Genomic DNA, 10000 nt, shown 5'->3' with positions numbered 1-10000 from the left:
CCATCCCATCCCACTCTCTCTCTCTCTCTCTCTCTCTCTCTCTCTCTCTCTCTCTCTCTCTCTCTCTCTCTCTCTCTCTACCTACTCCCCCAAGCGCTTACGATCCCTCTCCCCACTCGTCCCTCTCCCACCACGGCGTCCCTCCCGATTGCCTACGCCTCACGGAACTACTACTTCTTCTTCTTCTTCTTCTTCTTCTTCTTCTTCTTCTTCTTCTTCTTCTTCTTCTTCCTCCTTTTCTTCTTCTTCTTCTTCTTCTTCTTCTTCTTAACCCTGGACAAGAATGGCGCGTCCAAAGGAGGTTTTACTTTCGTCTTCCTCTCCTTTTACGACGCGCCTCTCTCTCTCTCTCTCTCTCTCTCTCTCTCTCTCTCTCTCTCTCTCTCTCTCTCTCCCTCTACATCAGTAGTGATAGGTCGCCTCTGCCCAACCAGCTGTTGATTGATATCAGAGTTTTACAGCAAGCCCCACTATGGCCACCTGTCATATTTTGGGGGGGTCACGGTGCCAAAAGAGCACTTCACCTCCTCCCACTTCTTCCCCCTCCCTTCCCCCCACTTCCTCGAGGGGTGCAGGGTACACGTGAGGGTACATAAAGGAAGCGACTGTAGCCGTAGGGTGGTTACAGGACACAGCAAGAGTTACGGATCCTGTAACGGTAGGGTGATTACAGAATACAGCAATAGAGATCATGTAACGTTAGGGTGATTACAGAATACAGCAATAGAGATCATCTAATGTTAGGGTGATCGCGAAATACAGTAATACAGATCCTGTAACGTTAGGGTGATTACAGAATACAGCAATAGAGATCATCTAATGTTAGGGTGATCGCGAAATACAGTAATACAGATCCTGTAACGTTAGGGTGATCGCGAAATACAGTAATACAGATCCTGTAACGTTAGGGTGGTCACAGAATACAGTAATAGAGATCTTGTAATGTTAGGGTGATGGCAAAATACAATAATACAGAGATCTTGTAATGTTAGGGTGATGGCAAAATACAGCAAGGGTGATCATAGGATACAGCGAGAATACAGGTCCTGTAATGTTAGGGTGTTCAAAGGACACATCAAAAGGGGTGTGTGTGTGTGGGGGGGGTTATTATACACCAGGGGTTCACCAAGGAAACCCGGCAAAAAAAAAAAAGGAGTTTTGGAATACTATGGGATCTTCCCCATGTGGTGACAGGGGACGTAAACAACAGTGATGACCCAGGGCGTTCCCCTAAAGTGGTGTAAACAACAATGATGACCCAGGGCGTCCCCCCCAAAGTGGTGTAAACAACAATGATGATCCAGGGCGTCCCCCCAAAGTGGTGTAAACAACAATGATGACCCAGGGCGTCCCCCCAAAGTGGTGTAAACAACAATGATGACCCAAAGTGGTGTAAACAACAATGATGACCCAGGGCGCCCCCCCAAAGGGGTGTAAACAACAATGATGACCCAGGGCGTCCCCCCAAAGGGGGTGTAAACAACAGTGATGACCCAGGGCGTCCCCCCAAAGTGGCGTAAACAACAATGATGACCCAGGGCGTCCCGCCAAAGGGGTGTAAACAACAGTGATGACCCAGGGTGTCCCCCCAAAGTGGTGTAAACAACAATGATGACCCAGGGCGTCCCCCCAAAGGGGTGTAAACAACAGTGATGACCCAGGGCGTCCCCCCAAAGTGGTGTAAACAACGATGATGACCCAGGGCGTTCCCCTAAAGTGGCGTAAACAACAGTGATGACCCAGGGCGTCTCCCCAAAGTGGTGTAAACAACAGTGATGACCCAGGGCGTCCCCCCAAAGGGGTGTAAACAACAATGATGACCCAGGGCGTCCCCTCAAAGTGGCGTAAACAACAATGACGACCCAGGGCGTCCCCCCAAAGGGGTGTAAACAACAATGATGACCCAGGGCGTCCTCCCAAAGTGGCGTAAACAACAATGATGACCCAGGGCGTCCCCCCAAAGTGGTGTAAACAACAGTGATGACCCAGGGCGTCTCCCTAAAGTGGTGTAAACAACAATGATGACCCAGGGCGTCCCCCCAAAGTGGCGTAAACAACAATGATGACCCAGGGCGTCTGAACTCGGGGCGTTCCTCAAAAAAACACCACCGAGAGATTGGCTGGTCCAGCGAAAAGTCTCAACCCGTGTTGTGTCATCGGGCCATGTTCGAGAACATAGAAGATAGTCACTATTCTGTCGTGGGGGATTCACACACACACACACGCACACGCACACGCACGCACGTGCGCGCGACACGTCTTAGTGTGCGCGGGGCGCTGCAAAACAAACCCTGGAGTGCTGAGAAACCTTTACGAAAGAACAATTATTTTTCGCGTTGCAACCTCTAATTATCAACAACCCATGAACTCTTAACAGCTTCAGGTCACATTAAGAACAAACCACACTTTGTTCTCTTCTGTTCTCAACGGCTGGGAACAAACCAGACTGTTCCCTGTTCTCTGCTATGAACACACTCAAAGAACAAAATAGGATCTGTGTGGAGTGTTCTCACCTCACACCACTACAGCTAAGAACGCTAGATCGCTCCTCTGTGTGTGTGTGTGTGTGTGTGTGTGTGTGTGTGTGTGTGTGTGTGTGTGTGCACAATAGCCCTGCAACAGTCAAGACTCGAACCCAGGACCTATCAGATTTAGACAGAATCACACGGAACTTGACGAGCGAAAGAAAGGGCATATACAGTGACAAGTCCTTCAGAGGCGAAAACCACAGACTCCGTTCTCTCCCACCAGATAGATAGATAGATAGATAGATAGAGAGAGAGAGAGAGAGAGAGAGAGAGAGAGAGAGAGAGAGAGAGAGAGAGAGAGAGAGAGAGAGAGAGCAACAGGTTGAAATCGCGCGCGCTCGCTCGAAACGCTATCTCTCTCTCTCTCTCTCTCTCTCTCTCTCTCTCTCTCTCTCTCTCTCTCTCTCTCTCTCTCTCTCTCTCCTTCAAACCTCGGCCCCGGATCACACACTGCAAAAAAAAAAGAAGAAAGAAAAAAGACAAAGAAAGACATCTTCCTTACCCAAGTTTCCACGGGAATCGAACCGGGTTGGACCTCCCGTTTGTGATACACCACTCCTCTCCTAGCTTCCAATATGCTTCCTCCTGCTCCTGCTCCTCCTCCTGCTCCTCCTCCTCCTCCTCCTCCTCCTGCTCTTGGGAAAACCAGGAGGTGGCATGTCATTCTCAGACACTGCTCAAGTCTCTCTCTCTCTCCACACCCCACCTCGCCCCACCCTCCACCCCTTCTCGCTCGGCCACTCCGTTGCTGCCTCGCTGTAAACTCGTCTACGAGTGTGTGTGTGTGTGTGTGTGTGTGTGTGTGTGTGTGTGGTGTGGGGGCCGGTGCCAAGAGGGGTGAGGGGGGCCCAGCCCCCCCCTCACCCCTCCTTCCCTCGTCTTACACCCTCAGTATTCAAATAAGTGGCACCATTCTACAGTTCGGGGCAACGAGAGAGAGAGAGAGAGAGAGAGAGAGAGAGAGAGAGAGAGAGAGAGAGAGAGAGAAGAGAGAGAGAGAGAGAGAGAGAGAGAGAGGGGTATTCATACACACACACACATACAGAGCCGAAGTTTACAGATAGTATAAGAGTTTATGAATGTGATAACAGCTGTGGTGTCCGAGTGGTTAAGGAGATGGACTCGAAATCCATTGGGCCCTGCCCGCACAGGTTCGAATCCTGTCCACAGCGATGGTACTTTTAGCGCAGGCACGTAAACCTGAAAGGGATCGAGAACCCTGAGTACGCGCGCGTCTGCCCGCCCCCTACCGTGTGAGATGGCAAAACAGAGGCGCCATCTGCTTGTGTTTGCAAGAAACGCCGTCAGAAAAATTGCCCCACGCCTTCAATGACGCAGATGATCAACTGCGTGCAATGTGTCCACCACACGATCGATATAGGAATGAGCCGCGAAGATGAGTGAGGAAGTAAAGTAGAAATCTACTCCCAGCTCAATTTCTCGCAACATCAGTTCGACCAGTCGTTCTCGACCAGATACACACATGAAAAGGTACTCGAAGGGTGTATAATACAACACAGGAGAATACAGTGCAGTGCAGTATAATACAATAATATTCACAATACTATTCCAGCATGATATACACTCAATACGGTGTCCAGCAGTGTAGAATGTATCTTACAGTGTCCAGCAGTTTTGTATGTATCTTACAGTGTCCAGCAGTGTAGAATGTATCTTACAGTGTCCAGCAGTTTTGTATGTATCTTACAGTGTCCAGCAGTGTAGAATGTATCTTACAGTGTCCACCAGTGTTGTATGTATCTTACAGTGTCCAGCAGTGAGGTTATGTATCTTACAGTGTCCAGCAGTGTTGTGTGTATCTTACAGTGTCCAGCAGTGTTGTATGTATCTTACAGTGTCCAGCAGTGTTGTGTGTATCTTACAGTGTCCAGGAGTGTTGTATGTATCTTACAGTGTCCAGCAGTTTTGTATGTATCTTACAGTGTCCAGCAGTGTTGTATGTATCTTACAGTGTCAAGCAGTGTTGTATGTATCTTACAGTGTCCAGCAGTGTAGAATGTATCTTACAGTGTCCAGCAGTGTTGTGTGTATCTTACAGTGTCCAGGAGTGTTGTATGTATCTTACAGTGTCCAGCAGTGTTGTATGTATCTTACAGTGTCCACCAGTGTTGTATGTATCTTACAGTGTCCAGCAGTGTTGTATGTATCTTACAGTGTCCAGCAGTGTTAGTGTCCAGCCGTGAGGTTATGTATCTTACAGTGTCCAGCCGTGAGATTATGTATGCTATCGAATTTTATAACCAATGAATCCTTCGTTATTCTGAAACTCTTAATTATAGCGGTACGATTCTTAGTCAAGGGTACGACCCTTGAACACGACGGTACGGCCCTTGAGCACGACGGTACGATCCTTGAGCACGACGGTAGGCGGTCCTTGAGCACGACGGTGCGGCCCTTGAGCACGACGGTACGGCCCTTGAACACGATGGTACGACCCTTGAACACGACGGTACGACCCTTGAACACGACGGCACGACCCTCGAGCACGACGGCACGACCCACGAGTATGATGGCGTGTTACCTTAAGGGTTAAGTCCTCGGCAGACAGTATAGGAGAAGGCCCCTCCCTGCTCACCACTCCCTCGTGCACACATCGCGAAATTAGTGTAGCATAGGAGGGGTGTACCGACGTGGAAATTCCATAGGGAAGTGTCCCATGAAGAGGGAGTGGGGGGAGAGAGAGAGAGAGAGAGAGTGGGGGTCGCGCGGGTCGTGGAAAAAGGGAGGTACTTCGATGACCTATGAATGGAGGGAGTGAGGGAGGGAGGGAGTGAGGGAGGGAGGGAGGGGTTGAAAGGCGTCAGAAACTACCCCAGACAGTGGGGTCAGAGACAGACCCCTCCACCCCCATACTTGCCAAGCATCGGTGGATCACCCAGCTTCGTCCAGCCAACTGTTGGAGGCGGCGCAGCTGCGACCCTCACCTAACCTACGTCATTCCGATCCTCAAGTGTTGAACATCTGCGCAGCTGCAGAACAGATGTTGATGGTGTGCACGTGTGGAGGGTGCATGTGTACCACAGGGAGTCGAGGGATCAGCTGCCATTACACACACACCCAACACTTAGTGTGTGAGGTGCCAGGGATGTTCTCTGTACTCCTTACGCTGTTTCAAATCTTCCTTTTCCCTGTCTTTGATCATTTCTCTCTCTCTCTCTCACACACACACACACACACACACACACACACACATACATACATACACTAAATGGCGTCCTAGCTACGTCTCTTCGTTGTATATCAACTGATTGTTATATATCTCTCTTGTGTCTCCCATGATGATGATGTGATTATGACACGAAAGTGCACTTGGGAACTTATCGTGTTTCATTTCCCCCCCACGTGGACTCATAGGAATATACTTGATCACGCGCTCAACTGTGATCCTTTCCACACACACATGTAAATATACAGTATACATAAAGACACATAGAGGTACGACTTCCGGTCAATACTTACCCTCCCCCCCCCCAGAACCTTCAACAAACATAGGGAATGAAAGAAGCTGAAAACATCATTAATATCCCCTAAATTCTCCTTCTTTCCTACCGTCGTTCACAAATCTATCAAAACCTTTGAAAGAAAAAATACAAAGTTTAGATGAAAAGTCCTCTTGAACGTGCCAAGGTATTCCTCCAACTCCCATTTTCTTTCTTTTTCTTTCTAAGCTGGAAGTGATGTTGCTAAAACCATCAGTACACTCGCTGGATCAAAACGGTGAGGCGTTGGATGGGGAGGTGAACTTCACTCGTATACAACGTGTCTCTTGCTCGACGTCTCAGCCTAAGCTTAATTGGCATTTAAGGACATTTTCTCTCAGTGGACGACTGTGGGCCTAAGCTTAAAAGGCATTTAAGGACATTTTCTGTCAGTGGACGACTGTGGGCCTAAGCCTAATTGGCATTTAAGGACACTTTCTCCCAGTGGACGACTGTGGGCCTAAGCCTAATTGGCATTTAAGGACATTTTCTCTCAGTGGACGTCTCAGCCTAAGCTTAATTGGCATTTAAGGACATTTTCTCTCAGTGGACGACGTCTGGGCCTAAGCTTAATTGGCATTTAAAGACATTTTCTCTCAGTGGACGACGTCTGGGCCTAAGCTTAAAAGGCATTTGAGGACATTTTCTCTCAGTGGACGACGTCTGGACCTAAGCTTAAAAGGCATTTGAGGACATTTTCTCTCAGTGGACGACGTCTGGACCTAAGCTTAAAAGGCATTTGAGGACATTTTCTCTCAGTGGACGTCTCAGCCTAAGCCTAATTGGCATTTAAGGACATTTTCTCTCAGTGGTTGATTAGGACCTCGAAGCCAACATGGACGAAGGAATAGTACCACAGACAGAGGACATTTGAAAGGAATACCTGCTGGTGGACGTCGGAGTGTTGGGGTACTGTGGAGTTCAAGGCAGACACGACGACGTACGTCTCTTAAAAAGCATCGGACTGCGTTCGATATGCTATCAGTCGCTCGTTGATGGAGGACGCCTGGGGGTGACGGTAAAGCCTCCTGCTTCCCCTCCTGCTGCTGCTCCTCCTCCTCCTCCTGCAGGAGGTGTGGACGCATGGTAGGGCAAGGGCAGGGCGGGAGGAGGAGGAGGAGGAGGAGGATGGAAGCGCTTCCTCCTCCTCCTGCAGGAGGTGTGGACGCATGGTAGGGAAGGGCAGGGCGGGAGGAGGAGGAGGAGGAGGGGATGGAGCCTGCTTCCTCCTCCTCCTCCTCCTCCAGGAGGTTTGGACGCATGGTAGGGCAAGGGCAGGGCGGGAGGAGGAGGAGGAGGATGGTGGCGCCTCCTCCTCCTCCTCCTCCTCCTCCTCCTCCTCCAGGAGGTTTGGACGCATGGTAGGGCAAGGGCAGGGCGGGAGGAGGAGGAGGAGGATGGTGGCGCCTCCTCCTCCTCCTCCTGCAGGAGGTGTGGACGAATGGTAGGGCAAGGGCAGGGGGGGAGGAGGAGGAGGAGGATGGTGGCGCCTCCTCTCCTCTCCTGCAGGAGGTGTGGAGCATGGTAGGGCAAGGGCAGGGCGGGAGGAGGAGGAGGAGGAGGAGGAGGTGGCGCCTCCTCTCTGCAGGAGGTGTGGACGCATGAGGGCAAGGGAGAGGAGGAGGGGGAGGAGGAGGATGGTGGCGCTCCTCCTCCTCCTCCTGCAGGAGGTGTGGAGGCATGGTAGGGCAAGGTCAGGGCGGGAGGAGGAGGAGGAGGAGGAGGATGGAAGCGCCTCCTCCTGCAGGAGGTGTGGACGCAGGGCGGGAGGAGGAGGAGGAGGACGAGGAGGATGGTGGCGCCTCCTCCTCCTGCAGGAGGTGTGGACGCATGGTAGGGCAAGGGCAGGGCGGGGCTCCTCCTGATTGTCATTGATTGCGGTGTGTCTGGCGGCGAGGGCGCTCACCAGGTCTGCAGTAGTCTGGCCACACATGGCTCCATCTCTCTCTCTCTCTCTCTCTCTCTCTCTCTCTCTCTCTCTCTCTCTCTCTCTCTCTCTCTCTCTCTCACCTCTCCACGACCCATCATGCCCTAACTCGCCCCCATCAACACTCCTAATCTACCCCTTTCCCCCAAACCACACCACACCCCCTTCCCCAATGCCGTCCCATCACTATCCATGTCCACACAGAGAGAGAGAGAGCTCGCCCCTCACCCATACCCCATACCACACCCCATACTCGCCCCATACCTAACCGTGACCCATCAGCTTGACACACACACACACACACACACACACACACACACACACACACACACACAGATCAACAACAAAGTGGCCAGAACTTTCACCAAAACGTCTCGAGACTTTATGTGCGTCAAAGCCAGAGCCGCTCTGAACACCACACGAACAATAATAACTATTCGCCATTTCCCGCATTAGCGAGGTAGCGTTAAGAACAGAGGACTGGGCCTCTGAGGGAATATCCTCACCTGGCCCCCTTCTCTGTTCCATCTTTTGGAAAATTAAAAAAAGAAAAAGAGAGGGGAGGATTTCCAGCCCTCCTCAGCTCCCTCCCCTTTTTAGTCACCTTCTACGACACGCAGAAATACGTGGCAAGTATTCTTTCTCCCCTATCCCCAGGGATGATATATAAATGAGAAGAAAAGAGGAAAATTTCGACCTACAAAGTTGTCAAGGCCCACCCACTCACCACCCAAAAAAAATTATCAACACGTCACCATCCAAAGGTTACATATATTTTTTTTGCTTTGTCGCTGTCTCCCGCGTTTGCGAGGTAGCGCAAGGAAACAGACGAAAGAAATGGCCCAACCCACCCACATACACATGTATATACATACGTCCACACACGCAAAATATACATACCTACACAGCTTTCCATGGTTTACCCCAGACGCTTCACATGCCCTGATTCAATCCTTCTCACCTTTTTTACCTTTTCTGAAAAGCGCTTTGGTCTGGCCAAGAAACGTTAACTCGATTCCATTTGTCTCAAGATGACCTCATCATGTCTCTCGTGTTTCTTCACTCCTCGAACGTTTTGAGACTTAATTACTTTACGTCAAACGTCTCTATACTTAAATGGTTTGCAACCTCCTACTTTACATCTAACGTCTCTATACTTATACGTTTTACAGCCTCCTACTTTACATCTAACGTCTCTATACTTAAACGTTTTACAACCTCCTACTTTACATCTAACGTCTCTATACTTATACTTTTACAGCCTCCAACTTTACATCTAACGTCTCTATACTTATACGTTTTACGACCTCCTACTTTACAGCTAACTTCTCTATACTTATACGTTTTACAACCTCCTACTTTACATCTAACGTCTCTATACTTACACTTTTACACTTTTACAACCTCCTACTTTACATCTAACGTCTCTATACTTACACTTTTACACTTTTACAACCTCTTACTTTACATCTCTATATTCAAACGTTTTGCATGCTCCTATTTTACATCTATCGTCTCTATACTCAAACGTTTCAAAATCTCCGACTTGACACTGAACGTTTGTTTGTGTTTTCGACATAATTCACATCTAACGTTTCTTTGAGCTTGAGGGAGAGTCATTTGCATATCCCCGCCCGCCCTACACTCCAGAGGGGGCCCCCCCCCCTTCCCTCACGCTGTAATGCCCCATGCGAACACCTTTCGCTAACAGGTGTCCCTAAACCCATTCCTACACGCTAATTCAACCCCCATCACCCACCTTCCCCATCTCCCATACCATCACTATCACCGACTCCCACCTTCTTCTAACCTCGCTTAGAATATCCCCCCAAAAAAAAGGTTGAGATGAGAAGTCTATGGAACAAGGAGACGTGTGTAAGTCTTAAGTTTTTTTTTTCGAAATATATGTTTGAGTGAGATGGGGATGATGTGATCTGGAAAAGAACCTCCATCTCACTCTCTCTCTCTCTCTCTCTCTCTCTCTCTCTCTCTCTCTCTCTCTCTCTCTCTCTCTCTCTCTCTCTTCCCTTCGCCATGACCGTGAG

The 10000-nt window shown here is 49.7% G+C and overlaps 1 protein-coding gene and 1 non-coding gene across 2 annotated transcripts in view; one reads left to right on the top strand and one right to left on the bottom strand.

The window, feature by feature from the left end:
* LOC139754981 (uncharacterized) overlaps window positions 1–10000 on the bottom strand; it is a 201308-nt gene that overhangs the window by 145415 nt on the left and 45893 nt on the right. The gene's annotated exons all lie outside the window — the stretch shown is intronic.
* Window positions 3619–3700, top strand: TRNAS-CGA (transfer RNA serine (anticodon CGA)). Its single transcript has one exon. It is a non-coding gene; the product is annotated as a tRNA-Ser (tRNA).

This window comes from Panulirus ornatus, chromosome 18 (assembly GCF_036320965.1).
Source record: "Panulirus ornatus isolate Po-2019 chromosome 18, ASM3632096v1, whole genome shotgun sequence".
Lineage (NCBI taxonomy): Eukaryota > Metazoa > Arthropoda > Malacostraca > Decapoda > Palinuridae > Panulirus > Panulirus ornatus.
The sequence above is the reverse complement of the archived record's forward strand: the minus strand, read 5'-3'. Positions and strand labels throughout refer to the sequence as shown.